General features: G+C 46.4%; 60 non-coding genes across 60 annotated transcripts; all 60 read right to left on the bottom strand.

Annotated features, from left to right (window-relative positions):
- Positions 1 to 1915: 1915 nt before the first annotated feature.
- TRNAP-AGG (transfer RNA proline (anticodon AGG)) lies at positions 1916 to 1987 on the bottom strand. The gene has a single exon. It is a non-coding gene; the product is annotated as a tRNA-Pro (tRNA).
- A 569-nt stretch (positions 1988 to 2556) lies between these two features.
- On the bottom strand, positions 2557 to 2628 carry TRNAP-AGG (transfer RNA proline (anticodon AGG)). The gene has a single exon. It is a non-coding gene; the product is annotated as a tRNA-Pro (tRNA).
- A 248-nt stretch (positions 2629 to 2876) lies between these two features.
- TRNAP-AGG (transfer RNA proline (anticodon AGG)) lies at positions 2877 to 2948 on the bottom strand. The gene has a single exon. It is a non-coding gene; the product is annotated as a tRNA-Pro (tRNA).
- Positions 2949 to 3519: 571 nt separating this feature from the next.
- TRNAP-AGG (transfer RNA proline (anticodon AGG)) lies at positions 3520 to 3591 on the bottom strand. The gene has a single exon. It is a non-coding gene; the product is annotated as a tRNA-Pro (tRNA).
- A 248-nt stretch (positions 3592 to 3839) lies between these two features.
- On the bottom strand, positions 3840 to 3911 carry TRNAP-AGG (transfer RNA proline (anticodon AGG)). The gene has a single exon. It is a non-coding gene; the product is annotated as a tRNA-Pro (tRNA).
- A 248-nt stretch (positions 3912 to 4159) lies between these two features.
- TRNAP-CGG (transfer RNA proline (anticodon CGG)) lies at positions 4160 to 4231 on the bottom strand. The gene has a single exon. It is a non-coding gene; the product is annotated as a tRNA-Pro (tRNA).
- A 568-nt stretch (positions 4232 to 4799) lies between these two features.
- TRNAP-AGG (transfer RNA proline (anticodon AGG)) lies at positions 4800 to 4871 on the bottom strand. Its single transcript has one exon. It is a non-coding gene; the product is annotated as a tRNA-Pro (tRNA).
- Positions 4872 to 5440: 569 nt separating this feature from the next.
- Positions 5441 to 5512, bottom strand: TRNAP-AGG (transfer RNA proline (anticodon AGG)). Its single transcript has one exon. It is a non-coding gene; the product is annotated as a tRNA-Pro (tRNA).
- A 248-nt stretch (positions 5513 to 5760) lies between these two features.
- On the bottom strand, positions 5761 to 5832 carry TRNAP-AGG (transfer RNA proline (anticodon AGG)). Its single transcript has one exon. It is a non-coding gene; the product is annotated as a tRNA-Pro (tRNA).
- Positions 5833 to 6080: 248 nt separating this feature from the next.
- On the bottom strand, positions 6081 to 6152 carry TRNAP-CGG (transfer RNA proline (anticodon CGG)). The gene has a single exon. It is a non-coding gene; the product is annotated as a tRNA-Pro (tRNA).
- Positions 6153 to 6720: 568 nt separating this feature from the next.
- Positions 6721 to 6792, bottom strand: TRNAP-AGG (transfer RNA proline (anticodon AGG)). Its single transcript has one exon. It is a non-coding gene; the product is annotated as a tRNA-Pro (tRNA).
- Positions 6793 to 7518: 726 nt separating this feature from the next.
- On the bottom strand, positions 7519 to 7590 carry TRNAP-AGG (transfer RNA proline (anticodon AGG)). The gene has a single exon. It is a non-coding gene; the product is annotated as a tRNA-Pro (tRNA).
- A 566-nt stretch (positions 7591 to 8156) lies between these two features.
- TRNAP-CGG (transfer RNA proline (anticodon CGG)) lies at positions 8157 to 8228 on the bottom strand. The gene has a single exon. It is a non-coding gene; the product is annotated as a tRNA-Pro (tRNA).
- Positions 8229 to 8476: 248 nt separating this feature from the next.
- On the bottom strand, positions 8477 to 8548 carry TRNAP-AGG (transfer RNA proline (anticodon AGG)). The gene has a single exon. It is a non-coding gene; the product is annotated as a tRNA-Pro (tRNA).
- Positions 8549 to 8796: 248 nt separating this feature from the next.
- TRNAP-AGG (transfer RNA proline (anticodon AGG)) lies at positions 8797 to 8868 on the bottom strand. The gene has a single exon. It is a non-coding gene; the product is annotated as a tRNA-Pro (tRNA).
- Positions 8869 to 9116: 248 nt separating this feature from the next.
- TRNAP-AGG (transfer RNA proline (anticodon AGG)) lies at positions 9117 to 9188 on the bottom strand. The gene has a single exon. It is a non-coding gene; the product is annotated as a tRNA-Pro (tRNA).
- A 569-nt stretch (positions 9189 to 9757) lies between these two features.
- TRNAP-AGG (transfer RNA proline (anticodon AGG)) lies at positions 9758 to 9829 on the bottom strand. Its single transcript has one exon. It is a non-coding gene; the product is annotated as a tRNA-Pro (tRNA).
- A 248-nt stretch (positions 9830 to 10077) lies between these two features.
- On the bottom strand, positions 10078 to 10149 carry TRNAP-AGG (transfer RNA proline (anticodon AGG)). The gene has a single exon. It is a non-coding gene; the product is annotated as a tRNA-Pro (tRNA).
- Positions 10150 to 10557: 408 nt separating this feature from the next.
- Positions 10558 to 10629, bottom strand: TRNAP-AGG (transfer RNA proline (anticodon AGG)). The gene has a single exon. It is a non-coding gene; the product is annotated as a tRNA-Pro (tRNA).
- A 248-nt stretch (positions 10630 to 10877) lies between these two features.
- On the bottom strand, positions 10878 to 10949 carry TRNAH-AUG (transfer RNA histidin (anticodon AUG)). Its single transcript has one exon. It is a non-coding gene; the product is annotated as a tRNA-His (tRNA).
- Positions 10950 to 11036: 87 nt separating this feature from the next.
- Positions 11037 to 11109, bottom strand: TRNAP-AGG (transfer RNA proline (anticodon AGG)). The gene has a single exon. It is a non-coding gene; the product is annotated as a tRNA-Pro (tRNA).
- An 87-nt stretch (positions 11110 to 11196) lies between these two features.
- On the bottom strand, positions 11197 to 11269 carry TRNAP-AGG (transfer RNA proline (anticodon AGG)). The gene has a single exon. It is a non-coding gene; the product is annotated as a tRNA-Pro (tRNA).
- An 88-nt stretch (positions 11270 to 11357) lies between these two features.
- On the bottom strand, positions 11358 to 11429 carry TRNAP-CGG (transfer RNA proline (anticodon CGG)). Its single transcript has one exon. It is a non-coding gene; the product is annotated as a tRNA-Pro (tRNA).
- Positions 11430 to 11677: 248 nt separating this feature from the next.
- Positions 11678 to 11749, bottom strand: TRNAP-AGG (transfer RNA proline (anticodon AGG)). The gene has a single exon. It is a non-coding gene; the product is annotated as a tRNA-Pro (tRNA).
- A 248-nt stretch (positions 11750 to 11997) lies between these two features.
- Positions 11998 to 12069, bottom strand: TRNAH-AUG (transfer RNA histidin (anticodon AUG)). The gene has a single exon. It is a non-coding gene; the product is annotated as a tRNA-His (tRNA).
- Positions 12070 to 12157: 88 nt separating this feature from the next.
- On the bottom strand, positions 12158 to 12229 carry TRNAP-AGG (transfer RNA proline (anticodon AGG)). Its single transcript has one exon. It is a non-coding gene; the product is annotated as a tRNA-Pro (tRNA).
- Positions 12230 to 12316: 87 nt separating this feature from the next.
- On the bottom strand, positions 12317 to 12389 carry TRNAP-AGG (transfer RNA proline (anticodon AGG)). The gene has a single exon. It is a non-coding gene; the product is annotated as a tRNA-Pro (tRNA).
- Positions 12390 to 12477: 88 nt separating this feature from the next.
- Positions 12478 to 12549, bottom strand: TRNAP-AGG (transfer RNA proline (anticodon AGG)). Its single transcript has one exon. It is a non-coding gene; the product is annotated as a tRNA-Pro (tRNA).
- A 569-nt stretch (positions 12550 to 13118) lies between these two features.
- TRNAP-CGG (transfer RNA proline (anticodon CGG)) lies at positions 13119 to 13190 on the bottom strand. Its single transcript has one exon. It is a non-coding gene; the product is annotated as a tRNA-Pro (tRNA).
- A 248-nt stretch (positions 13191 to 13438) lies between these two features.
- TRNAP-AGG (transfer RNA proline (anticodon AGG)) lies at positions 13439 to 13510 on the bottom strand. Its single transcript has one exon. It is a non-coding gene; the product is annotated as a tRNA-Pro (tRNA).
- A 248-nt stretch (positions 13511 to 13758) lies between these two features.
- Positions 13759 to 13830, bottom strand: TRNAP-AGG (transfer RNA proline (anticodon AGG)). The gene has a single exon. It is a non-coding gene; the product is annotated as a tRNA-Pro (tRNA).
- Positions 13831 to 14556: 726 nt separating this feature from the next.
- On the bottom strand, positions 14557 to 14628 carry TRNAP-AGG (transfer RNA proline (anticodon AGG)). Its single transcript has one exon. It is a non-coding gene; the product is annotated as a tRNA-Pro (tRNA).
- Positions 14629 to 14876: 248 nt separating this feature from the next.
- Positions 14877 to 14948, bottom strand: TRNAP-AGG (transfer RNA proline (anticodon AGG)). The gene has a single exon. It is a non-coding gene; the product is annotated as a tRNA-Pro (tRNA).
- Positions 14949 to 15674: 726 nt separating this feature from the next.
- TRNAP-AGG (transfer RNA proline (anticodon AGG)) lies at positions 15675 to 15746 on the bottom strand. The gene has a single exon. It is a non-coding gene; the product is annotated as a tRNA-Pro (tRNA).
- A 566-nt stretch (positions 15747 to 16312) lies between these two features.
- On the bottom strand, positions 16313 to 16384 carry TRNAP-CGG (transfer RNA proline (anticodon CGG)). The gene has a single exon. It is a non-coding gene; the product is annotated as a tRNA-Pro (tRNA).
- A 568-nt stretch (positions 16385 to 16952) lies between these two features.
- On the bottom strand, positions 16953 to 17024 carry TRNAP-AGG (transfer RNA proline (anticodon AGG)). The gene has a single exon. It is a non-coding gene; the product is annotated as a tRNA-Pro (tRNA).
- Positions 17025 to 17272: 248 nt separating this feature from the next.
- On the bottom strand, positions 17273 to 17344 carry TRNAP-AGG (transfer RNA proline (anticodon AGG)). Its single transcript has one exon. It is a non-coding gene; the product is annotated as a tRNA-Pro (tRNA).
- A 569-nt stretch (positions 17345 to 17913) lies between these two features.
- On the bottom strand, positions 17914 to 17985 carry TRNAP-AGG (transfer RNA proline (anticodon AGG)). The gene has a single exon. It is a non-coding gene; the product is annotated as a tRNA-Pro (tRNA).
- Positions 17986 to 18233: 248 nt separating this feature from the next.
- Positions 18234 to 18305, bottom strand: TRNAP-AGG (transfer RNA proline (anticodon AGG)). The gene has a single exon. It is a non-coding gene; the product is annotated as a tRNA-Pro (tRNA).
- Positions 18306 to 18713: 408 nt separating this feature from the next.
- Positions 18714 to 18785, bottom strand: TRNAP-AGG (transfer RNA proline (anticodon AGG)). The gene has a single exon. It is a non-coding gene; the product is annotated as a tRNA-Pro (tRNA).
- A 248-nt stretch (positions 18786 to 19033) lies between these two features.
- Positions 19034 to 19105, bottom strand: TRNAH-AUG (transfer RNA histidin (anticodon AUG)). The gene has a single exon. It is a non-coding gene; the product is annotated as a tRNA-His (tRNA).
- Positions 19106 to 19192: 87 nt separating this feature from the next.
- TRNAP-AGG (transfer RNA proline (anticodon AGG)) lies at positions 19193 to 19265 on the bottom strand. The gene has a single exon. It is a non-coding gene; the product is annotated as a tRNA-Pro (tRNA).
- Positions 19266 to 19352: 87 nt separating this feature from the next.
- On the bottom strand, positions 19353 to 19425 carry TRNAP-AGG (transfer RNA proline (anticodon AGG)). The gene has a single exon. It is a non-coding gene; the product is annotated as a tRNA-Pro (tRNA).
- Positions 19426 to 19513: 88 nt separating this feature from the next.
- TRNAP-CGG (transfer RNA proline (anticodon CGG)) lies at positions 19514 to 19585 on the bottom strand. Its single transcript has one exon. It is a non-coding gene; the product is annotated as a tRNA-Pro (tRNA).
- Positions 19586 to 19833: 248 nt separating this feature from the next.
- TRNAY-AUA (transfer RNA tyrosine (anticodon AUA)) lies at positions 19834 to 19905 on the bottom strand. The gene has a single exon. It is a non-coding gene; the product is annotated as a tRNA-Tyr (tRNA).
- A 248-nt stretch (positions 19906 to 20153) lies between these two features.
- TRNAH-AUG (transfer RNA histidin (anticodon AUG)) lies at positions 20154 to 20225 on the bottom strand. The gene has a single exon. It is a non-coding gene; the product is annotated as a tRNA-His (tRNA).
- An 88-nt stretch (positions 20226 to 20313) lies between these two features.
- TRNAP-AGG (transfer RNA proline (anticodon AGG)) lies at positions 20314 to 20385 on the bottom strand. Its single transcript has one exon. It is a non-coding gene; the product is annotated as a tRNA-Pro (tRNA).
- Positions 20386 to 20472: 87 nt separating this feature from the next.
- Positions 20473 to 20545, bottom strand: TRNAP-AGG (transfer RNA proline (anticodon AGG)). Its single transcript has one exon. It is a non-coding gene; the product is annotated as a tRNA-Pro (tRNA).
- An 88-nt stretch (positions 20546 to 20633) lies between these two features.
- On the bottom strand, positions 20634 to 20705 carry TRNAP-AGG (transfer RNA proline (anticodon AGG)). Its single transcript has one exon. It is a non-coding gene; the product is annotated as a tRNA-Pro (tRNA).
- Positions 20706 to 21274: 569 nt separating this feature from the next.
- On the bottom strand, positions 21275 to 21346 carry TRNAP-CGG (transfer RNA proline (anticodon CGG)). Its single transcript has one exon. It is a non-coding gene; the product is annotated as a tRNA-Pro (tRNA).
- Positions 21347 to 21594: 248 nt separating this feature from the next.
- On the bottom strand, positions 21595 to 21666 carry TRNAP-AGG (transfer RNA proline (anticodon AGG)). Its single transcript has one exon. It is a non-coding gene; the product is annotated as a tRNA-Pro (tRNA).
- A 728-nt stretch (positions 21667 to 22394) lies between these two features.
- Positions 22395 to 22466, bottom strand: TRNAP-AGG (transfer RNA proline (anticodon AGG)). The gene has a single exon. It is a non-coding gene; the product is annotated as a tRNA-Pro (tRNA).
- Positions 22467 to 23033: 567 nt separating this feature from the next.
- On the bottom strand, positions 23034 to 23106 carry TRNAP-CGG (transfer RNA proline (anticodon CGG)). Its single transcript has one exon. It is a non-coding gene; the product is annotated as a tRNA-Pro (tRNA).
- Positions 23107 to 23354: 248 nt separating this feature from the next.
- TRNAP-AGG (transfer RNA proline (anticodon AGG)) lies at positions 23355 to 23426 on the bottom strand. The gene has a single exon. It is a non-coding gene; the product is annotated as a tRNA-Pro (tRNA).
- An 88-nt stretch (positions 23427 to 23514) lies between these two features.
- On the bottom strand, positions 23515 to 23586 carry TRNAP-AGG (transfer RNA proline (anticodon AGG)). The gene has a single exon. It is a non-coding gene; the product is annotated as a tRNA-Pro (tRNA).
- Positions 23587 to 23673: 87 nt separating this feature from the next.
- TRNAP-CGG (transfer RNA proline (anticodon CGG)) lies at positions 23674 to 23746 on the bottom strand. Its single transcript has one exon. It is a non-coding gene; the product is annotated as a tRNA-Pro (tRNA).
- Positions 23747 to 23994: 248 nt separating this feature from the next.
- On the bottom strand, positions 23995 to 24066 carry TRNAP-AGG (transfer RNA proline (anticodon AGG)). Its single transcript has one exon. It is a non-coding gene; the product is annotated as a tRNA-Pro (tRNA).
- An 88-nt stretch (positions 24067 to 24154) lies between these two features.
- On the bottom strand, positions 24155 to 24226 carry TRNAP-AGG (transfer RNA proline (anticodon AGG)). The gene has a single exon. It is a non-coding gene; the product is annotated as a tRNA-Pro (tRNA).
- An 87-nt stretch (positions 24227 to 24313) lies between these two features.
- TRNAP-AGG (transfer RNA proline (anticodon AGG)) lies at positions 24314 to 24386 on the bottom strand. The gene has a single exon. It is a non-coding gene; the product is annotated as a tRNA-Pro (tRNA).
- A 1051-nt stretch (positions 24387 to 25437) lies between these two features.
- Positions 25438 to 25509, bottom strand: TRNAR-ACG (transfer RNA arginine (anticodon ACG)). The gene has a single exon. It is a non-coding gene; the product is annotated as a tRNA-Arg (tRNA).
- Between the last annotated feature and the right edge of the window lie 12 nt (positions 25510 to 25521).

The following is a 25521-nucleotide window of genomic DNA, read 5'->3' on the forward strand; positions in this document are numbered from 1 at the left end:
CACTTTTTTGAAGTAAAAATATACGAAATATTGAAGCAGTATTCAAAACATAGCGAATGTACAGTAAAGCAGACGACATTTTACATCCAATAAGGATAAATCTTGGACACATGGAAATCAGTCAATGGGGAAAAGAACAGGAAATGAAGTCTACGCTTCAGCTGTTTACCCTATATTCTGAAAGCTACATTCACAACTGGTTTGTAGTGTAAACACTATCGTCTCGTCTCACCTCAACAATATTCTTAGTTTGCCAAAATGAATGTTAACGTTAAATAACACCAAAGCTAAATTGTAGCTAGACGCACTAATAGTCAATGCGCACCATAAAGAGAGTAATAAGTCTGTAGTTACTAGCCGTTTACCATTAACCAAGACGCCTAATTTAAGGTTGCCAAAAGAATAATATTCAATGTTCCGTTCTTAACAATTTGCATGCACACTTTTAAAGAAAATGGACTTTACCGCGATAAAATTATTTACATGCACACTTTTAAAATGAGACGTTACCGCGATAAAATAATTAGCATGCACAGTTATTAGTCTACCCTCAATTGGCAAATAATCTATTCTCGAGAATATCTAGCTACTACTACAGTCTGTTATTTTCTTTACTAATTAAAAGAGATAAGCCGAGTAACGGGGTGGTACGGTGTACCGGGTACTTAAGGTTTTTCCTGGTCCGAATGTTGGGACCGTCGAGTAGCAAATCTCCGGTGAGGCGCGCACTTAATGGTATCCGTGGTTGAAGCTTCTGGTTACGGCACTTATAATCATCCCGCAATTATTTAATTGATGGCAGCGAGGTGTTCTCGTACACCGGTAATAGTTCCGTACTGGGGTGGCTACCTTATTTTAGGACTCGAACGGGGATGACGTCTATCTTTCGTTTCTCGACGCGTTCGGTATTATTTTTGGACACGTTAGGGCCGAGGGTGACTTGATCTCGAGTACTTTGTTCTTTTATCCTTTTTGGGTTCCAGCCATGGCGTTATCGTCAACTTCTTCCTCCCAAGCCTCGTGTCTTTCTGCTTAGTCCAAAAACGAAAACTACTCTCTTTCTTCTTACTTAGCATCCAGGTGTTTCTTCTTTCATGGAGGTCAACCCTACGCTTCTTTACCGCCAGGCCAAAGTTTTGTTGGCCTCTCCGTTCTATTCATCTCCCTTCGGACCGCGTCTTCTCGCGTACATCGTTTTTCCCGACAATATAAGTTATAAAGTTCAATGATACTAACACTATAAAGAAGACCTTTGACAACCTTATCTTTTCTCGTGTATGTATAGCTTTCTTCGCGGTTATTATAATAGTATCGTGACGAATTAGGAAAAGGGCCCAGCTAGTGAAAACTTAACCTGGTACGGGTCAACTTGGCTCAACCAGGTGCTTACTGAAGGGTTAGATTTCGAATTAATGAATTTATTTCATTTATCTGCGAGTATTTTCATGAATGTAAATTCCAGCGTTACACGTATCACGTCAAAGAAAGTCCAAGACGGGTAGCAAAAAGTTGCCTACTATCTCAACTATTTTCGAGACGCCAGAGCCACCAAGTAAAAGAGCCAAAGTGAAAAGAAGTTGAAAGATGACGTCAAAAAGGCTATATCATTCAGTGAGAAATTTGAAGATACCACCACAAGCTCAGATGTACAACAAGACCAACGGACCATGTATGACCCTGAAACATGCTCATCTCCTAGGCCTACCTTGTTGTTAGTTGCGTTTAAATAGTCGCTAAATTACTTCTGCAAAACTCGGGTCCGTCCGGGATTTGAACCCGGGACCACTCACACCCTAAGCGAGTATCATACCCTTAGACCAACGGAAGAAGTACGACAATGAAACATGCTCAGCTCGTAGGCCTACAATTTAATTAGTTGCATTTAAATAGTCGCTAAATTACTTCTGCAAAACTCGGGTCCGTCCGGGATTTGAACCCGGGACCACTCGCACCCTAAGCGAGTATCATACCCCTAGACCAACGGACCATGTATGACCCTGAAACATGCTCATCTCGTAGGCCTACCTTGTTGTTAGTTGCGTTTAAATAGTCGCTAAATTACTTCTGCAAAACTCGGGTCCGTCCGGGATTTGAACCCGGGACCACACACCCTAAGCGAGTATCATACCCCTATACCAACGGACCATGTGTGTAACTAAAACATGCTCAACTCATAGGCCTACCCTGTAGTTACTTGCATTTAAATAGTCACTAAATTACTTCTGCTAAAACTCGGATCCGTCCGGGATTTAACCCGGGACCACTCACACCCGAAGCGAGTATCATTCCCCTATACCAACGGACCATGTGTGTAAATAAAAAACATGCTCAACTCGTAGGCCTACCTTGTTGTTAGTTGCATTTAAATCGTCACTAAATTACTTCTGGAAAAACTCGAATCCGTCCGGGATTTGAACCAGGGACCACTCACACCCTAAGCGAGTATCATACCCTTAGACCAACGGACGAAGTATGACAATGAAACATGCTCAGCTCGTAGGCCTACAATTTAATTAGTTGCATTTAAATAGTCGCTAAATTACTTCTGCAAAACTCGGGTCCGTCCGGGATTTGAACCCGGGACCACTCGCACCCTAAGCGAGTATCATACCCCTAGACCAACGGACCATGTATGACCCTGAAACATGCTCATCTCGTAGGCCTACCTTGTTGTTAGTTGCCTTTAAATAGTCGCTAAATTACTTCTGCAAAACTCGGGTCCGTCTAGGATTTGAACCCGGGACCACTCACACCCGAAGCGAGTATCGTACCCCTAGACCAACGGACGAAGTATGACAATGAAACATGCTCAGCTCGTAGGCCTACAATTTAATTAGTTGCATTTAAATAGTCGCTAAATTACTTCTGCAAAACTCGGGTCCGTCCGGGATTTGAACCCGGGACCACTCGCACCCTAAGCGAGTATCATACCCCTAGACCAACGGACCATGTATGACCCTGAAACATGCTCATCTCGTAGGCCTACCTTGTTGTTAGTTGCGTTTAAATAGTAGCTAAATTACTTCTGCAAAACTCGGGTCCGTCCAGGATTTGAACCCGGGACCACTCACACCCGAAGCGAGTATCATACCCCTATACCAACGGACCATGTGTGTAACTAAAACATGCTCAACTCATAGGCCTACCCTGTAGTTACTTGCATTTAAATAGTCACTAAATTACTTCTGCTAAAACTCGGATCCGTCCGGGATTTAACCCGGGACCACTCACACCCGAAGCGAGTATCATTCCCCTATACCAACGGACCATGTGTGTAAATAAAAAACATGCTCAACTCGTAGGCCTACCTTGTTGTTAGTTGCATTTAAATCGTCACTAAATTACTTCTGGAAAAACTCGAATCCGTCCGGGATTTGAACCAGGGACCACTCACACCCTAAGCGAGTATCATACCCTTAGACCAACGGACGAAGTATGACAATGAAACATGCTCAGCTCGTAGGCCTACAATTTAATTAGTTGCATTTAAATAGTCGCTAAATTACTTCTGCAAAACTCGGGTCCGTCCGGGATTTGAACCCGGGACCACTCGCACCCTAAGCGAGTATCATACCCCTAGACCAACGGACCATGTATGACCCTGAAACATGCTCATCTCGTAGGCCTACCTTGTTGTTAGTTGCCTTTAAATAGTCGCTAAATTACTTCTGCAAAACTCGGGTCCGTCTAGGATTTGAACCCGGGACCACTCACACCCGAAGCGAGTATCGTACCCCTAGACCAACGGACGAAGTATGACAATGAAACATGCTCAGCTCGTAGGCCTACAATTTAATTAGTTGCATTTAAATAGTCGCTAAATTACTTCTGCAAAACTCGGGTCCGTCCGGGATTTGAACCCGGGACCACTCGCACCCTAAGCGAGTATCATACCCCTAGACCAACGGACCATGTATGACCCTGAAACATGCTCATCTCGTAGGCCTACCTTGTTGTTAGTTGCGTTTAAATAGTAGCTAAATTACTTCTGCAAAACTCGGGTCCGTCCAGGATTTGAACCCGGGACCACTCACACCCGAAGCGAGTATCGTACCCCTAGACCAACGGACGAAGTATGACAATGAAACATGCTCAGCTCGTAGGCCTACAATTTAATTAGTTGCATTTAAATAGTCGCTAAATTACTTCTGCAAAACTCGGGTCCGTCCGGAATTTGAACCCGGGACCACTCACACCCGAAGCGAGTATCATACCCCTAGACCAACGGACCATGTATGACCCTGAAACATGCTCATCTCGTAGGCCTACCTTGTTGTAAGTTGCGTTTAATAGTCACTATATTACTTCTGGAAAAACTCGAGTCCGTCCGGGATTTGAACCCGGGACCACTCACACCCTAAGCGAGTATCATACCCTTAGACCAACGGACGAAGTACGACAATGAAACATGCTCAGCTCGTAGGCCTACAATTTAATTAATTGCATTTAAATAGTCGCTAAATTACTTCTGCAAAACTCGGGTCCTTCCGGGATTTGAACCCGGGACCACTCGCACCCTAAGCGAGTATCATACCCCCAGACCAACGGACCATGTATGACCCTGAAACATGCTCATCTCCTAGGCCTACCTTGTTGTTAGTTGCGTTTAAATAGTCGCTAAATTACTTCTGCCAAACTCGGGTCCGTCCGGGATTTGAACCCGGGACCACTCACACCCTAAGCGAGCATCATACCCTTAGACCAACGGACGAAGTACGACAATGAAACATGCTCAGCTCGTAGGCCTACAATTTAATTAGTTGCATTTAAATAGTCGCTAAATTACTTCTGCAAAACTCGGGTCCGTCCGGGATTTGAACCCGGGACCACTCGCACCCTAAGCGAGTATCATACCCCTAGACCAACGGACCATGTATGACCCTGAAACATGCTCATCTCGTAGGCCTACCTTGTTGTTAGTTGCGTTTAAATAGTCGCTAAATTACTTCTGCAAAACTCGGGTCCGTCCAGGATTTGAACCCGGGACCACACACCCTAAGCGAGTATCATACCCCTATACCAACGGACCATGTGTGTAACTAAAACATGCTCAACTCATAGGCCTACCCTGTAGTTACTTGCATTTAAATAGTCACTAAATTACTTCTGCTAAAACTCGGATCCGTCCGGGATTTAACCCGGGACCACTCACACCCGAAGCGAGTATCATTCCCCTATACCAACGGACCATGTGTGTAAATAAAAAACATGCTCAACTCGTAGGCCTACCTTGTTGTTAGTTGCATTTAAATCGTCACTAAATTACTTCTGGAAAAACTCGAATCCGTCCGGGATTTGAACCAGGGACCACTCACACCCTAAGCGAGTATCATACCCTTAGACCAACGGACGAAGTATGACAATGAAACATGCTCAGCTCGTAGGCCTACAATTTAATTAGTTGCATTTAAATAGTCGCTAAATTACTTCTGCAAAACTCGGGTCCGTCCGGGATTTGAACCCGGGACCACTCGCACCCTAAGCGAGTATCATACCCCTAGACCAACGGACCATGTATGACCCTGAAACATGCTCATCTCGTAGGCCTACCTTGTTGTTAGTTGCCTTTAAATAGTCGCTAAATTACTTCTGCAAAACTCGGGTCCGTCTAGGATTTGAACCCGGGACCACTCACACCCGAAGCGAGTATCGTACCCCTAGACCAACGGACGAAGTATGACAATGAAACATGCTCAGCTCGTAGGCCTACAATTTAATTAGTTGCATTTAAATAGTCGCTAAATTACTTCTGCAAAACTCGGGTCCGTCCGGGATTTGAACCCGGGACCACTCGCACCCTAAGCGAGTATCATACCCCTAGACCAACGGACCATGTATGACCCTGAAACATGCTCATCTCGTAGGCCTACCTTGTTGTTAGTTGCGTTTAAATAGTAGCTAAATTACTTCTGCAAAACTCGGGTCCGTCCAGGATTTGAACCCGGGACCACTCACACCCGAAGCGAGTATCGTACCCCTAGACCAACGGACGAAGTATGACAATGAAACATGCTCAGCTCGTAGGCCTACAATTTAATTAGTTGCATTTAAATAGTCGCTAAATTACTTCTGCAAAACTCGGGTCCGTCCGGAATTTGAACCCGGGACCACTCACACCCGAAGCGAGTATCATACCCCTAGACCAACGGACCATGTATGACCCTGAAACATGCTCATCTCGTAGGCCTACCTTGTTGTAAGTTGCGTTTAATAGTCACTATATTACTTCTGGAAAAACTCGAGTCCGTCCGGGATTTGAACCCGGGACCACTCACACCCTAAGCGAGTATCATACCCTTAGACCAACGGACGAAGTACGACAATGAAACATGCTCAGCTCGTAGGCCTACAATTTAATTAGTTGCATTTAAATAGTCGCTAAATTACTTCTGCAAAACTCGGGTCCTTCCGGGATTTGAACCCGGGACCACTCGCACCCTAAGCGAGTATCATACCCCCAGACCAACGGACCATGTATGACCCTGAAACATGCTCATCTCCTAGGCCTACCTTGTTGTTAGTTGCGTTTAAATAGTCGCTAAATTACTTCTGCCAAACTCGGGTCCGTCCGGGATTTGAACCCGGGACCACTCACACCCTAAGCGAGTATCATACCCTTAGACCAACGGACGAAGTACGACAATGAAACATGCTCAGCTCGTAGGCCTACAATTTAATTAGTTGCATTTAAATAGTCGCTAAATTACTTCTGCAAAACTCGGGTCCTTCCGGGATTTGAACCCGGGACCACTCGCACCCTAAGCGAGTATCATACCCCTAGACCAACGGACCATGTATGACCCTGAAACATGCTCATCTCCTAGGCCTACCTTGTTGTTAGTTGCGTTTAAATAGTCGCTAAATTACTTCTGCAAAACTCGGGTCCGTCCGGGATTTGAACCCGGGACCACACACCCTAAGCGAGTATCATACCCCTATACCAACGGACCATGTGTGTAACTAAAACATACTCAACTCATAGGCCTACCCTGTAGTTACTTGCATTTAAATAGTCACTAAATTACTTCTGCTAAAACTCGGATCCGTCCGGGATTTAACCCGGGACCGCTCACACCCGAAGCGAGTATCATTCCCCTATACCAACGGACCATGTATGACCCTGAAACATGCTCATCTCGTAGGCCTACCTTGTTGTTAATTGCGTTTAAATTGTCGCTAAATTACTTCTGCAAAACTCGGGTCCGTCCAGGATTTGAACCCGGGACCACTCACACCCGAAGCGAGTATCGTACCCCTAGACCAACGGACCATGTATGACCCTGAAACATGCTCATCTCCTAGGCCTACCTTGTTGTTAGTTGCGTTTAAATAGTCGCTAAATTACTTCTGCCAAACTCGAGTCCGTCCGGGATTTGAACCCGGGACCACTCACACCCTAAGCGAGTATCATACCCTTAGACCAACGGACGAAGTACGACAATGAAACATGCTCAGCACGTAGGCCTACAATTTAATTAGTTGCATTTAAATAGTCGCTAAATTACTTCTGCAAAACTCGGGTCCTTCCGGGATTTGAACCCGGGACCACTCGCACCCTAAGCGAGTATCATACCCCTAGACCAACGGACCATGTATGACCCTGAAACATGCTCATCTCCTAGGCCTACCTTGTTGTTAGTTGCGTTTAAATAGTCGCTAAATTACTTCTGCAAAACTCGGGTCCGTCCGGGATTTGAACCCGGGACCACACACCCTAAGCGAGTATCATACCCCTATACCAACGGACCATGTGTGTAACTAAAACATACTCAACTCATAGGCCTACCCTGTAGTTACTTGCATTTAAATAGTCACTAAATTACTTCTGCTAAAACTCGGATCCGTCCGGGATTTAACCCGGGACCGCTCACACCCGAAGCGAGTATCATTCCCCTATACCAACGGACCATGTATGACCCTGAAACATGCTCATCTCGTATGCCTACCTTGTTGTTAATTGCGTTTAAATTGTCGCTAAATTACTTCTGCAAAACTCGGGTCCGTCCAGGATTTGAACCCGGGACCACTCACACCCGAAGCGAGTATCGTACCCCTAGACCAACGGACGAAGTATGACAATGAAACATGCTCAGCTCGTAGGCCTACAATTTAATTAGTTGCATTTAAATAGTCGCTAAATTACTTCTGCAAAACTCGGGTCCGTCCGGGATTTGAACCCGGGACCACTCACACCCGAAGCGAGTATCATACCCCTAGACCAACGGACCATGTATGACCCTGAAACATGCTCATCTCGTAGGCCTACCTTGTTGTAAGTTGCGTTTAATAGTCACTATATTACTTCTGGAAAAACTCGAGTCCGTCCGGGATTTGAACCCGGGACCACTCACACCCTAAGCGAGTATCATACCCTTAGACCAACGGACGAAGTACGACAATGAAACATGCTCAGCTCGTAGGCCTACAATTTAATTAGTTGCATTTAAATAGTCGCTAAATTACTTCTGCAAAACTCGGGTCCTTCCGGGATTTGAACCCGGGACCACTCGCACCCTAAGCGAGTATCATACCCCTAGACCAACGGACCATGTATGACCCTGAAACATGCTCATCTCTTAGGCCTACCTTGTTGTTAGTTGCGTTTAAATAGTCGCTAAATTACTTCTGCCAAACTCGGGTCCGTCCGGGATTTGAACCCGGGACCACTCACACCCTAAGCGAGTATCATACCCTTAGACCAACGGACGAAGTACGACAATGAAACATGCTCAGCTCGTAGGCCTACAATTTAATTAGTTGCATTTAAATAGTCGCTAAATTACTTCTGCAAAACTCGGGTCCTTCCGGGATTTGAACCCGGGACCACTCGCACCCTAAGCGAGTATCATACCCCTAGACCAACGGACCATGTATGACCCTGAAACATGCTCATCTCCTAGGCCTACCTTGTTGTTAGTTGCGTTTAAATAGTCGCTAAATTACTTCTGCCAAACTCGAGTCCGTCCGGGATTTGAACCCGGGACCACTCACACCCTAAGCGAGTATCATACCCTTAGACCAACGGACGAAGTACGACAATGAAACATGCTCAGCACGTAGGCCTACAATTTAATTAGTTGCATTTAAATAGTCGCTAAATTACTTCTGCAAAACTCGGGTCCTTCCGGGATTTGAACCCGGGACCACTCGCACCCTAAGCGAGTATCATACCCCTAGACCAACGGACCATGTATGACCCTGAAACATGCTCATCTCCTAGGCCTACCTTGTTGTTAGTTGCGTTTAAATAGTCGCTAAATTACTTCTGCAAAACTCGGGTCCGTCCGGGATTTGAACCCGGGACCACACACCCTAAGCGAGTATCATACCCCTATACCAACGGACCATGTGTGTAACTAAAACATACTCAACTCATAGGCCTACCCTGTAGTTACTTGCATTTAAATAGTCACTAAATTACTTCTGCTAAAACTCGGATCCGTCCGGGATTTAACCCGGGACCGCTCACACCCGAAGCGAGTATCATTCCCCTATACCAACGGACCATGTGTGTAAATAAAAAACATGCTCAACTCGTAGGCCTACCTTGTTGTTAGTGGCATTTAAATCGTCACTAAATTACTTCTGGAAAAACTCGAATCCGTCCGGGATTTGAACCCGGGACCACTCACACCCTAAGCGAGTATCATACCCTTAGACCAACGGACGAAGTACGACAATGAAACATGCTCAGCTCGTAGGCCTACAATTTAATTAGTTGCATTTAAATAGTCGCTAAATTACTTCTGCAAAACTCGGGTCCTTCCGGGATTTGAACCCGGGACCACTCGCACCCTAAGCGAGTATCATACCCCTAGACCAACGGACCATGTATGACCCTGAAACATGCTCATCTCGTAGGCCTACCTTGTTGTTAGTTGCGTTTAAATAGTCGCTAAATTACTTCTGCAAAACTCGGGTCCGTCCGGGATTTGAACCCGGGACCACTCACACCCGAAGCGAGTATCGTACCCCTAGACCAACGGACGAAGTATGACAATGAAACATGCTCAGCTCGTAGGCCTACAATTTAATTAGTTGCATTTAAATAGTCGCTAAATTACTTCTGCAAAACTCGGGTCCGTCCGGGATTTGAACCCGGGACCACTCGCACCCTAAGCGAGTATCATACCCCTAGACCAACGGACCATGTATGACCCTGAAACATGCTCATCTCGTAGGCCTACCTTGTTGTTAGTTGCGTTTAAATAGTCGCTAAATTACTTCTGCAAAACTCGGGTCCGTCCAGGATTTGAACCCGGGACCACTCACACCCGAAGCTAGTATCATACCCCTAGACCAACGGACCATGTATGACCCTGATACATGCTCATCTCGTAGGCCTACCTTGTTGTTAGTTGCGTTAAATAGTCACTATATTACTTCTGGAAAAACTCGAGTCCGTCCGGTATTTGAACCCGGGACCACTCACACCCTAAGCGAGTATCATACCCTGTGACCAACGGACGAAGTACGACAATGAAACATGCTCAGCTCGTAGGCCTAAAATTTAATTAGTTGCATTTAAATAGTCGCTAAATTACTTCTGCAAAACTCGGGTCCTTCCGGGATTTGAACCCGGGACCACTCGCACCCTAAGCGAGTATCATACCCCTAGACCAACGGACCATGTATGACCCTGAAACATGCTCATCTCCTAGGCCTACCTTGTTGTTAGTTGCGTTTAAATAGTCGCTAAATTACTTCTGCAAAACTCGGGTCCGTCCGGGATTTGAACCCGGGACCACTCACACCCTAAGCGAGTATCATACCCTTAGACCAACGGAAGAAGTACGACAATGAAACATGCTCAGCTCGTAGGCCTACAATTTAATTAGTTGCATTTAAATAGTCGCTAAATTACTTCTGCAAAAATCGGGTCCTTCCGGGATTTGAACCCGGGACCACTCGCACCATAAGCGAGTATCATACCCCTAGACCAACGGACCATGTATGACCCTGAAACATGCTCATCTCCTAGGCCTACCTTGTTGTTAGTTGCGTTTAAATAGTCGCTAAATTACTTCTGCAAAACTCGGCTCCGTCCGGGATTTGAACCCGGGACCACTCGCACCCTAAGCGAGTATCATACCCCTAGAGCAACGGACCATGTATGGCCCTGAAACATGCTCATCTCGTAGGCCTACCTTGTTGTTAGTTGCGTTTAAATAGTCGCTAAATTACTTCTGCAAAACTCGGCTCCGTCCGGGATTTGAACCCGGGACCACTCGCACCCTAAGCGAGTATCATACCCCTAGACCAACGGACCATATATGACCCTGAAACATGCTCATCTCGTAGGCCTACCTTGTTGTTAGTTGCGTTTAAATAGTCGCTAAATTACTTCTGCAAAACTCGGGTCCGTCCAGGATTTGAACCCGGGACCACTCACACCCGAAGCGAGTATCATACCCCTAGACCAACGGACCATGTATGACCCTGATACATGCTCATCTCGTAGGCCTACCTTGTTGTTAGTTGCGTTAAATAGTCACTATATTACTTCTGGAAAAACTCGAGTCCGTCCGGTATTTGAACCCGGGACCACTCACACCCTAAGCGAGTATCATACCCTTAGACCAACGGACGAAGTACGACAATGAAACATGCTCAGCTTGTAGGCCTATAATTTAATTAGTTGCATTTAAATAGTCGCTAAATTACTTCTGCAAAACTCGGGTCCTTCCGGGATTTGAACCCGGGACCACTCGCACCCTAAGCGAGTATCATACCCCTAGACCAACGGACCATGTATGACCCTGAAACATGCTCATCTCCTAGGCCTACCTTGTTGTTAGTTGCGTTTAAATAGTCGCTAAATTACTTCTGCAAAACTCGGGTCCGTCCGGGATTTGAACCCGGGACCACTCACACCCTAAGCGAGTATCATACCCTTAGACCAACGGAAGAAGTACGACAATGAAACATGCTCAGCTCCTAGGCCTACAATTTAATTAGTTGCATTTAAATAGTCGCTAAATTACTTCTGCAAAACTCGGGTCCTTCCGGGATTTGAACCCGGGACCACTCGCACCATAAGCGAGTATCATACCCCTAGACCAACGGACCATGTATGACCCTGAAACATGCTCATCTCCTAGGCCTACCTTGTTGTTAGTTGCGTTTAAATAGTCGCTAAATTACTTCTGCAAAACTCGGGTCCGTCCGGGATTTGAACCCGGGACCACTCGCACCCTAAGCGAGTATCATACCCCTAGAGCAACGGACCATGTATGGCCCTGAAACATGCTCATCTCGTAGGCCTACCTTGTTGTTAGTTGCGTTTAAATAGTCGCTAAATTACTTCTGCAAAACTCGGCTCCGTCCGGGATTTGAACCCGGGACCACTCACACCCTAAGCGAGTATCATACCCTTAGACCAACGGACCATGTATGACCCTGAAACATGCTCATCTCGTAGGCCTACCTTGTTGTTAGTTGCGTTAAATAGTCACTATATTACTTCTGGAAAAACTCGAGTCCGTCCGGGATTTGAACCCGGGACCACTCGCACCCTAAGCGAGTATCATACCCCTAGACCAACGGACCATGTATGACCCTGAAACATGCTCATCTCGTAGGCCTACCTTGTTGTTAGTTGCATTTAAATCGTCACTAAATTACTTCTGGAAAAACTCGAATCCGTCCGGGATTTGAACCAGGGACCACTCACACCCTAAGCGAGTATCATACCCTTAGACCAACGGACGAAGTATGACAATGAAACATGCTCAGCTCGTAGGCCTACAATTTAATTAGTTGCATTTAAATAGTCGCTAAATTACTTCTGCAAAACTCGGGTCCGTCCGGGATTTGAACCCGGGACCACTGACACCCTAAGCGAGTATCATACCCTTAGACCAACGGAAGAAGTACGACAATGAAACATGCTCAGCTCGTAGGCCTACAATTTAATTAGTTGCATTTAAATAGTCGCTAAATTACTTCTGCAAAACTCGGGTCCTTCCGGGATTTGAACCCGGGACCACTCGCACCCTACGCGAGTATCATACCCCTAGACCAACGGACCATGTATGACCCTGAAACATGCTCATCTCCTAGGCCTACCTTGTTGTTAGTTGCGTTTAAATAGTCGCTAAATTACTTCTGCAAAACTCGGGTCCGTCCAGGATTTGAACCCGGGACCACTCACACCCGAAGCGAGTATCATACCCCTAGACCAACGGACCATGTATGACCCTGATACATGCTCATCTCGTAGGCCTACCTTGTTGTTAGTTGCGTTAAATAGTCACTATATTACTTCTGGAAAAACTCGAGTCCGTCCGGTATTTGAACCCGGGACCACTCACACCCTAAGCGAGTATCATACCCTTAGACCAACGGACGAAGTACGACAATGAAACATGCTCAGCTCGTAGGCCTATAATTTAATTAGTTGCATTTAAATAGTCGCTAAATTACTTCTGCAAAACTCGGGTCCTTCCGGGATTTGAACCCGGGACCACTCGCACCCTAAGCGAGTATCATACCCCTAGACCAACGGACCATGTATGACCCTGAAACATGCTCATCTCCTAGGCCTACCTTGTTGTTAGTTGCGTTTAAATAGTCGCTAAATTACTTCTGCAAAACTCGGGTCCGTCCGGGATTTGAACCCGGGACCACTGACACCCTAAGCGAGTATCATACCCTTAGACCAACGGAAGAAGTACGACAATGAAACATGCTCAGCTCGTAGGCCTACAATTTAATTAGTTGCATTTAAATAGTCGCTAAATTACTTCTGCAAAACTCGGGTCCTTCCGGGATTTGAACCCGGGACCACTCGCACCCTAAGCGAGTATCATACCCCTAGACCAACGGACCATGTATGACCCTGAAACATGCTCATCTCCTAGGCCTACCTTGTTGTTAGTTGCGTTTAAATAGTCGCTAAATTACTTCTGCAAAACTCGGGTCCGTCCGGGATTTGAACCCGGGACCACACACCCTAAGCGAGTATCATACCCTTATACCAACGGACCATGTGTGTAACTAAAACATACTCAACTCATAGGCCTACCCTGTAGTTACTTGCATTTAAATAGTCACTAAATTACTTCTGCTAAAACTCGGATCCGTCCGGGATTTAACCCGGGACCGCTCACACCCGAAGCGAGTATCATTCCCCTATACCAACGGACCATGTATGACCCTGAAACATGCTCATCTCGTAGGCCTACCTTGTTGTTAATTGCGTTTAAATTGTCGCTAAATTACTTCTGCAAAACTCGGGTCCGTCCAGGATTTGAACCCGGGACCACTCACACCCGAAGCGAGTATCGTACCCCTAGACCAACGGACCATGTATGACCCTGAAACATGCTCATCTCCTAGGCCTACCTTGTTGTTAGTTGCGTTTAAATAGTCGCTAAATTACTTCTGCCAAACTCGAGTCCGTCCGGGATTTGAACCCGGGACCACTCACACCCTAAGCGAGTATCATACCCTTAGACCAACGGACGAAGTACGACAATGAAACATGCTCAGCACGTAGGCCTACAATTTAATTAGTTGCATTTAAATAGTCGCTAAATTACTTCTGCAAAACTCGGGTCCTTCCGGGATTTGAACCCGGGACCACTCGCACCCTAAGCGAGTATCATACCCCTAGACCAACGGACCATGTATGACCCTGAAACATGCTCATCTCCTAGGCCTACCTTGTTGTTAGTTGCGTTTAAATAGTCGCTAAATTACTTCTGCAAAACTCGGGTCCGTCCGGGATTTGAACCCGGGACCACTGACACCCTAAGCGAGTATCATACCCTTAGACCAACGGAAGAAGTACGACAATGAAACATGCTCAGCTCGTAGGCCTACAATTTAATTAGTTGCATTTAAATAGTCGCTAAATTACTTCTGCAAAACTCGGGTCCTTCCGGGATTTGAACCCGGGACCACTCGCACCCTAAGCGAGTATCATACCCCTAGACCAACGGACCATGTATGACCCTGAAACATGCTCATCTCCTAGGCCTACCTTGTTGTTAGTTGCGTTTAAATAGTCGCTAAATTACTTCTGCAAAACTCGGGTCCGTCCGGGATTTGAACCCGGGACCACACACCCTAAGCGAGTATCATACCCTTATACCAACGGACCATGTGTGTAACTAAAACATACTCAACTCATAGGCCTACCCTGTAGTTACTTGCATTTAAATAGTCACTAAATTACTTCTGCTAAAACTCGGATCCGTCCGGGATTTAACCCGGGACCGCTCACACCCGAAGCGAGTATCATTCCCCTATACCAACGGACCATGTATGACCCTGAAACATGCTCATCTCGTAGGCCTACCTTGTTGTTAATTGCGTTTAAATTGTCGCTAAATTACTTCTGCAAAACTCGGGTCCGTCCAGGATTTGAACCCGGGACCACTCACACCCGAAGCGAGTATCGTACCCCTAGACCAACGGACCATGTATGACCCTGAAACATGCTCATCTCCTAGGCCTACCTTGTTGTTAGTTGCGTTTAAATAGTCGCTAAATTACTTCTGCCAAACTCGAGTCCGTCCGGGATTTGAACCCGGGACCACTCACACCCTAAGCGAGTATCATACCCTTAGACCAACGGACGAAGTACGACAATGAAACATGCTCAGCACGTAGGCCTACAATTTAATTAGTTGCATTTAAATAGTCGCTAAATTACTTCTGCAAAACTCGGGTCCTTCCGGGATTTGAACCCGGGACCACTCGCACCCTAAGCGAGTATCATACCCCTAGACCAACGGACCATGTATGACCCTGAAACATGCTCATCTCCTAGGCCTACCTTGTTGTTAGTTGCGTTTAAATAGTCGCTAAATTACTTCTGCAAAACTCGGGTCCGTCCGGGATTTGAACCCGGGACCACACACCCTAAGCGAGTATCATACCCCTATACCAACGGACCATGTGTGTAACTAAAACATACTCAACTCATAGGCCTACCCTGTAGTTACTTGCATTTAAATAGTCACTAAATTACTTCTGCTAAAACTCGGATCCGTCCGGGATTTAACCCGGGACCGCTCACACCCGAAGCGAGTATCATTCCCCTATACCAACGGACCATGTATGACCCTGAAACATGCTCATCTCGTATGCCTACCTTGTTGTTAATTGCGTTTAAATTGTCGCTAAATTACTTCTGCAAAACTCGGGTCCGTCCAGGATTTGAACCCGGGACCACTCACACCCGAAGCGAGTATCGTACCCCTAGACCAACGGACGAAGTATGACAATGAAACATGCTCAGCTCGTAGGCCTACAATTTAATTAGTTGCATTTAAATAGTCGCTAAATTACTTCTGCAAAACTCGGGTCCGTCCGGGATTTGAACCCGGGACCACTCACACCCGAAGCGAGTATCATACCCCTAGACCAACGGACCATGTATGACCCTGAAACATGCTCATCTCGTAGGCCTACCTTGTTGTAAGTTGCGTTTAATAGTCACTATATTACTTCTGGAAAAACTCGAGTCCGTCCGGGATTTGAACCCGGGACCACTCACACCCTAAGCGAGTATCATACCCTTAGACCAACGGACGAAGTACGACAATGAAACATGCTCAGCTCGTAGGCCTACAATTTAATTAGTTGCATTTAAATAGTCGCTAAATTACTTCTGCAAAACTCGGGTCCTTCCGGGAAATGAACCCGGGACCACTCGCACCCTAAGCGAGTATCATACCCCTAGACCAACGGACCATGTATGACCCTGAAACATGCTCATCTCTTAGGCCTACCTTGTTGTTAGTTGCGTTTAAATAGTCGCTAAATTACTTCTGCCAAACTCGGGTCCGTCCGGGATTTGAACCCGGGACCACTCACACCCTAAGCGAGTATCATACCCTTAGACCAACGGACGAAGTACGACAATGAAACATGCTCAGCTCGTAGGCCTACAATTTAATTAGTTGCATTTAAATAGTCGCTAAATTACTTCTGCAAAACTCGGGTCCTTCCGGGATTTGAACCCGGGACCACTCGCACCCTAAGCGAGTATCATACCCCTAGACCAACGGACCATGTATGACCCTGAAACATGCTCATCTCCTAGGCCTACCTTGTTGTTAGTTGCGTTTAAATAGTCGCTAAATTACTTCTGCCAAACTCGAGTCCGTCCGGGATTTGAACCCGGGACCACTCACACCCTAAGCGAGTATCATACCCTTAGACCAACGGACGAAGTACGACAATGAAACATGCTCAGCACGTAGGCCTACAATTTAATTAGTTGCATTTAAATAGTCGCTAAATTACTTCTGCAAAACTCGGGTCCTTCCGGGATTTGAACCCGGGACCACTCGCACCCTAAGCGAGTATCATACCCCTAGACCAACGGACCATGTATGACCCTGAAACATGCTCATCTCCTAGGCCTACCTTGTTGTTAGTTGCGTTTAAATAGTCGCTAAATTACTTCTGCAAAACTCGGGTCCGTCCGGGATTTGAACCCGGGACCACACACCCTAAGCGAGTATCATACCCCTATACCAACGGACCATGTGTGTAACTAAAACATACTCAACTCATAGGCCTACCCTGTAGTTACTTGCATTTAAATAGTCACTAAATTACTTCTGCTAAAACTCGGATCCGTCCGGGATTTAACCCGGGACCGCTCACACCCGAAGCGAGTATCATTCCCCTATACCAACGGACCATGTGTGTAAATAAAAAACATGCTCAACTCGTAGGCCTACCTTGTTGTTAGTGGCATTTAAATCGTCACTAAATTACTTCTGGAAAAACTCGAATCCGTCCGGGATTTGAACCCGGGACCACTCACACCCTAAGCGAGTATCATACCCTTAGACCAACGGACGAAGTACGACAATGAAACATGCTCAGCTCGTAGGCCTACAATTTAATTAGTTGCATTTAAATAGTCGCTAAATTACTTCTGCAAAACTCGGGTCCTTCCGGGATTTGAACCCGGGACCACTCGCACCCTAAGCGAGTATCATACCCCTAGACCAACGGACCATGTATGACCCTGAAACATGCTCATCTCGTAGGCCTACCTTGTTGTTAGTTGCGTTTAAATAGTCGCTAAATTACTTCTGCAAAACTCGGGTCCGTCCGGGATTTGAACCCGGGACCACTCACACCCGAAGCGAGTATCGTACCCCTAGACCAACGGACGAAGTATGACAATGAAACATGCTCAGCTCGTAGGCCTACAATTTAATTAGTTGCATTTAAATAGTCGCTAAATTACTTCTGCAAAACTCGGGTCCGTCCGGGATTTGAACCCGGGACCACTCGCACCCTAAGCGAGTATCATACCCCTAGACCAACGGACCATGTATGACCCTGAAACATGCTCATCTCGTAGGCCTACCTTGTTGTTAGTTGCGTTTAAATAGTCGCTAAATTACTTCTGCAAAACTCGGGTCCGTCCAGGATTTGAACCCGGGACCACTCACACCCGAAGCTAGTATCATACCCCTAGACCAACGGACCATGTATGACCCTGATACATGCTCATCTCGTAGGCCTACCTTGTTGTTAGTTGCGTTAAATAGTCACTATATTACTTCTGGAAAAACTCGAGTCCGTCCGGTATTTGAACCCGGGACCACTCACACCCTAAGCGAGTATCATACCCTGTGACCAACGGACGAAGTACGACAATGAAACATGCTCAGCTCGTAGGCCTAAAATTTAATTAGTTGCATTTAAATAGTCGCTAAATTACTTCTGCAAAACTCGGGTCCTTCCGGGATTTGAACCCGGGACCACTCGCACCCTAAGCGAGTATCATACCCCTAGACCAACGGACCATGTATGACCCTGAAACATGCTCATCTCCTAGGCCTACCTTGTTGTTAGTTGCGTTTAAATAGTCGCTAAATTACTTCTGCAAAACTCGGGTCCGTCCGGGATTTGAACCCGGGACCACTCACACCCTAAGCGAGTATCATACCCTTAGACCAACGGAAGAAGTACGACAATGAAACATGCTCAGCTCGTAGGCCTACAATTTAATTAGTTGCATTTAAATAGTCGCTAAATTACTTCTGCAAAAATCGGGTCCTTCCGGGATTTGAACCCGGGACCACTCGCACCATAAGCGAGTATCATACCCCTAGACCAACGGACCATGTATGACCCTGAAACATGCTCATCTCCTAGGCCTACCTTGTTGTTAGTTGCGTTTAAATAGTCGCTAAATTACTTCTGCAAAACTCGGCTCCGTCCGGGATTTGAACCCGGGACCACTCGCACCCTAAGCGAGTATCATACCCCTAGAGCAACGGACCATGTATGGCCCTGAAACATGCTCATCTCGTAGGCCTACCTTGTTGTTAGTTGCGTTTAAATAGTCGCTAAATTACTTCTGCAAAACTCGGCTCCGTCCGGGATTTGAACCCGGGACCACTCGCACCCTAAGCGAGTATCATACCCCTAGACCAACGGACCATATATGACCCTGAAACATGCTCATCTCGTAGGCCTACCTTGTTGTTAGTTGCGTTTAAATAGTCGCTAAATTACTTCTGCAAAACTCGGGTCCGTCCAGGATTTGAACCCGGGACCACTCACACCCGAAGCGAGTATCATACCCCTAGACCAACGGACCATGTATGACCCTGATACATGCTCATCTCGTAGGCCTACCTTGTTGTTAGTTGCGTTAAATAGTCACTATATTACTTCTGGAAAAACTCGAGTCCGTCCGGTATTTGAACCCGGGACCACTCACACCCTAAGCGAGTATCATACCCTTAGACCAACGGACGAAGTACGACAATGAAACATGCTCAGCTCGTAGGCCTATAATTTAATTAGTTGCATTTAAATAGTCGCTAAATTACTTCTGCAAAACTCGGGTCCTTCCGGGATTTGAACCCGGGACCACTCGCACTATAAGCGAGTATCATACCCCTAGACCAACGGACCATGTATGACCCTGAAACATGCTCATCTCCTAGGCCTACCTTGTTGTTAGTTGCGTTTAAATAGTCGCTAAATTACTTCTGCAAAACTCGGGTCCGTCCGGGATTTGAACCCGGGACCACTCACACCCTAAGCGAGTATCATACCCTTAGACCAACGGAAGAAGTACGACAATGAAACATGCTCAGCTCCTAGGCCTACAATTTAATTAGTTGCATTTAAATAGTCGCTAAATTACTTCTGCAAAACTCGGGTCCTTCCGGGATTTGAACCCGGGACCACTCGCACCATAAGCGAGTATCATACCCCTAGACCAACGGACCATGTATGACCCTGAAACATGCTCATCTCCTAGGCCTACCTTGTTGTTAGTTGCGTTTAAATAGTCGCTAAATTACTTCTGCAAAACTCGGGTCCGTCCGGGATTTGAACCCGGGACCACTCGCACCCTAAGCGAGTATCATACCCCTAGAGCAACGGACCATGTATGGCCCTGAAACATGCTCATCTCGTAGGCCTACCTTGTTGTTAGTTGCGTTTAAATAGTCGCTAAATTACTTCTGCAAAACTCGGCTCCGTCCGGGATTTGAACCCGGGACCACTCACACCCTAAGCGAGTATCATACCCTTAGACCAACGGACCATGTATGACCCTGAAACATGCTCATCTCGTAGGCCTACCTTGTTGTTAGTTGCGTTAAATAGTCACTATATTACTTCTGGAAAAACTCGAGTCCGTCCGGGATTTGAACCCGGGACCACTCGCACCCTAAGCGAGTATCATACCCCTAGACCAACGGACCATGTATGACCCTGAAACATGCTCATCTCGTAGGCCTACCTTGTTGTTAGTTGCATTTAAATCGTCACTAAATTACTTCTGGAAAAACTCGAATCCGTCCGGGATTTGAACCAGGGACCACTCACACCCTAAGCGAGTATCATACCCTTAGACCAACGGACGAAGTATGACAATGAAACATGCTCAGCTCGTAGGCCTACAATTTAATTAGTTGCATTTAAATAGTCGCTAAATTACTTCTGCAAAACTCGGGTCCGTCCGGGATTTGAACCCGGGACCACTGACACCCTAAGCGAGTATCATACCCTTAGACCAACGGAAGAAGTACGACAATGAAACATGCTCAGCTCGTAGGCCTACAATTTAATTAGTTGCATTTAAATAGTCGCTAAATTACTTCTGCAAAACTCGGGTCCTTCCGGGATTTGAACCCGGGACCACTCGCACCCTACGCGAGTATCATACCCCTAGACCAACGGACCATGTATGACCCTGAAACATGCTCATCTCCTAGGCCTACCTTGTTGTTAGTTGCGTTTAAATAGTCGCTAAATTACTTCTGCAAAACTCGGGTCCGTCCAGGATTTGAACCCGGGACCACTCACACCCGAAGCGAGTATCATACCCCTAGACCAACGGACCATGTATGACCCTGATACATGCTCATCTCGTAGGCCTACCTTGTTGTTAGTTGCGTTAAATAGTCACTATATTACTTCTGGAAAAACTCGAGTCCGTCCGGTATTTGAACCCGGGACCACTCACACCCTAAGCGAGTATCATACCCTTAGACCAACGGACGAAGTACGACAATGAAACATGCTCAGCTCGTAGGCCTATAATTTAATTAGTTGCATTTAAATAGTCGCTAAATTACTTCTGCAAAACTCGGGTCCTTCCGGGATTTGAACCCGGGACCACTCGCACCCTAAGCGAGTATCATACCCCTAGACCAACGGACCATGTATGACCCTGAAACATGCTCATCTCCTAGGCCTACCTTGTTGTTAGTTGCGTTTAAATAGTCGCTAAATTACTTCTGCAAAACTCGGGTCCGTCCGGGATTTGAACCCGGGACCACTGACACCCTAAGCGAGTATCATACCCTTAGACCAACGGAAGAAGTACGACAATGAAACATGCTCAGCTCGTAGGCCTACAATTTAATTAGTTGCATTTAAATAGTCGCTAAATTACTTCTGCAAAACTCGGGTCCTTCCGGGATTTGAACCCGGGACCACTCGCACCCTACGCGAGTATCATACCCCTAGACCAACGGACCATGTATGACCCTGAAACATGCTCATCTCCTAGGCCTACCTTGTTGTTAGTTGCGTTTAAATAGTCGCTAAATTACTTCTGCAAAACTCGGGTCCGTCCAGGATTTTAACCCGGGACCACTCACACCCGAAGCGAGTATCATACCCCTAGACCAACGGACCATGTATGACCCTGATACATGCTCATCTCGTAGGCCTACCTTGTTGTTAGTTGCGTTAAATAGTCACTATATTACTTCTGGAAAAACTCGAGTCCGTCCGGTATTTGAACCCGGGACCACTCACACCCTAAGCGAGTATCATACCCTTAGACCAACGGACGAAGTACGACAATGAAACATGCTCAGCTCGTAGGCCTATAATTTAATTAGTTGCATTTAAATAGTCGCTAAATTACTTCTGCAAAACTCGGGTCCTTCCGGGATTTGAACCCGGGACCACTCGCACCCTAAGCGAGCATCATACCCCTAGACCAACGGACCATGTATGACCCTGAAACATGCTCATCTCCTAGGCCTACCTTGTTGTTAGTTGCGTTTAAATAGTCGCTAAATTACTTCTGCAAAACTCGGGTCCGTCCGGGATTTGAACCCGGGACCACTCACACCCTAAGCGAGTATCATACCCTTAGACCAACGGAAGAAGTACGACAATGAAACATGCTCAGCTCGTAGGCCTACAATTTAATTAGTTGCATTTAAATAGTCGCTAAATTACTTCTGCAAAACTCGGGTCCTTCCGGGATTTGAACCCGGGACCACTCGCACCCTACGCGAGTATCATACCCCTAGACCAACGGACCATGTATGACACTGAAACATGCTCATCTCCTAGGCCTACCTTGTTGTTAGTTGCGTTTAAATAGTCGCTAAATTACTTCTGCAAAACTCGGGTCCGTCCAGGATTTTAACCCGGGACCACTCACACCCGAAGCGAGTATCATACCCCTAGACCAACGGACCATGTATGACCCTGATACATGCTCATCTCGTAGGCCTACCTTGTTGTTAGTTGCGTTTAAATAGTCGCTAAATTACTTCTGCAAAACTCGGCTCCGTCCGGGATTTGAACCCGGGACCACTCACACCCGAAGCGAGTATCATACCCCTAGACCAACGGACCATGTATGACCCTGATACATGCTCATCTCGTAGGCCTACCTTGTTGTTAGTTGCGTTAAATAGTCACTATATTACTTCTGGAAAAACTCGAGTCCGTCCGGGATTTGAACCCGGGACCACTCACACCCTAAGCGAGTATCATACCCTTAGACCAACGGACGAAGTACGACAATGAAACATGCTCAGCTCGTAGGCCTACAATTTAATTAGTTGCATTTAAATAGTCGCTAAATTACTTCTGCAAAACTCGGGTCCTTCCGGGATTTGAACCCGGGACCACTCGCACCCTAAGCGAGTATCATACCCCTAGACCAACGGACCATGTATGACCCTGAAACATGCTCATCTCCTAGGCCTACCTTGTTGTTAGTTGCGTTTAAATAGTCGCTAAATTACTTCTGCAAAACTCGGGTCCGTCCGGGATTTGAACCCGGGACCACTCGCACCCTAAGCGATTATCATACCCCTAGAGCAACGGACCATGTATGGCCCTGAAACATGCTCATCTCGTAGGCCTACCTTGTTGTTAGTTGCGTTTAAATAGTCGCTAAATTACTTCTGCAAAACTCGGCTCCGTCCGGGATTTGAACCCGGGACCACTCACACCCGAAGCGAGTATCATACCCCTAGACCAACGGACCATGTATGACCCTGATACATGCTCATCTCGTAGGCCTACCTTGTTGTTAGTTGCGTTAAATAGTCACTATATTACTTCTGGAAAAACTCGAGTCCGTCCGGGATTTGAACCCGGGACCACTCACACCCTAAGCGAGTATCATACCCTTAGACCAACGGACGAAGTACGACAATGAAACATGCTCAGCTCGTAGGCCTACAATTTAATTAGTTGCATTTAAATAGTCGCTAAATTACTTCTGCAAAACTCGGGTCCTTCCGGGATTTGAACCCGGGACCACTCGCACCCTAAGCGAGTATCATACCCCTAGACCAACGGACCATGTATGACCCTGAAACATGCTCATCTCCTAGGCCTACCTTGTTGTTAGTTGCGTTTAAATAGTCGCTAAATTACTTCTGCAAAACTCGGGTCCGTCCGGGATTTGAACCCGGGACCACTCGCACCCTAAGCGATTATCATACCCCTAGAGCAACGGACCATGTATGGCCCTGAAACATGCTCATCTCGTAGGCCTACCTTGTTGTTAGTTGCGTTTAAATAGTCGCTAAATTACTTCTGCAAAACTCGGCTCCGTCCGGGATTTGAACCCGGGACCACTCACACCCTAAGCGAGTATCATACCCTTAGACCAACGGACCATGTATGACCCTGAAACATGCTCATCTCGTAGGCCTACCTTGTTGTTAGTTGCGTTAAATAGTCACTATATTACTTCTGGAAAAACTCGAATCCGTCCGGGATTTGAACCAGGGACCACTCACACCCTAAGCGAGTATCATACCCTTAGACCAACGGACGAAGTATGACAATGAAACATGCTCAGCTCGTAGGCCTACAATTTAATTAGTTGCATTTAAATAGTCGCTAAATTACTTCTGCAAAACTCGGGTCCGTCCGGGATTTGAACCCGGGACCACACACCCTAAGCGAGTATCATACCCCTATACCAACGGACCATGTGTGTAACTAAAACATGCTCAACTCATAGGCCTACCCTGTAGTTACTTGCATTTAAATAGTCACTAAATTACTTCTACTAAAACTCGGATCCGTCCGGGATTTAACCCGGGACCACTCACACCCGAAGCGAGTATCATTCCCCTATACCAACGGACCATGTGTGTAAATAAAAAACATGCTCAACTCGTAGGCCTACCTTGTTGTTAGTTGCATTTAAATCGTCACTAAATTACTTCTGGAAAAACTCGAATCCGTCCGGGATTTGAACCAGGGACCACTCACACCCTAAGCGAGTATCATACCCTTAGACCAACGGACGAAGTATGACAATGAAACATGCTCAGCTCGTAGGCCTACAATTTAATTAGTTGCATTTATATAGTCGCTAAATTACTTCTGCAAAACTCGGGTCCTTCCGGGATTTGAACCCGGGACCACTCGCACCCTAAGCGAGTATCATACCCCTAGACCTACGGACCATGTATGACCCTGAAACATGCTCATCTCGTAGGCCTACCTTGTTGTTAGTTGCGTTTAATTAGTCACTATATTACTTCTGCTAATACTCGGATCCGTCCGGGATTTAACCCGGGACCACTCACACCCGAAGCGAGTATCATTCCCCTGTACCAACGGACCATGTGTGTAAATAAAAAACATGCTTAACTCGTAGGCCTACAATTTAATTAGTTGCATTTAAATAGTCGCTAAATTACTTCTGCAAAACTCGGGTCCGTCCGGGATTTGAACCCGGGACCACTCGCACCGTAAGCGAGTATCATACCCCTAGACCAACGGACCATGTATGACCCT

The sequence above is a fragment of the Phalangium opilio genome, unplaced genomic scaffold (genome assembly GCF_054372755.1).
Source record: "Phalangium opilio isolate 3A_F unplaced genomic scaffold, DU_Popi_V2 ptg000082l_1, whole genome shotgun sequence".
Taxonomy (NCBI): Eukaryota; Metazoa; Arthropoda; class Arachnida; order Opiliones; family Phalangiidae; genus Phalangium; species Phalangium opilio.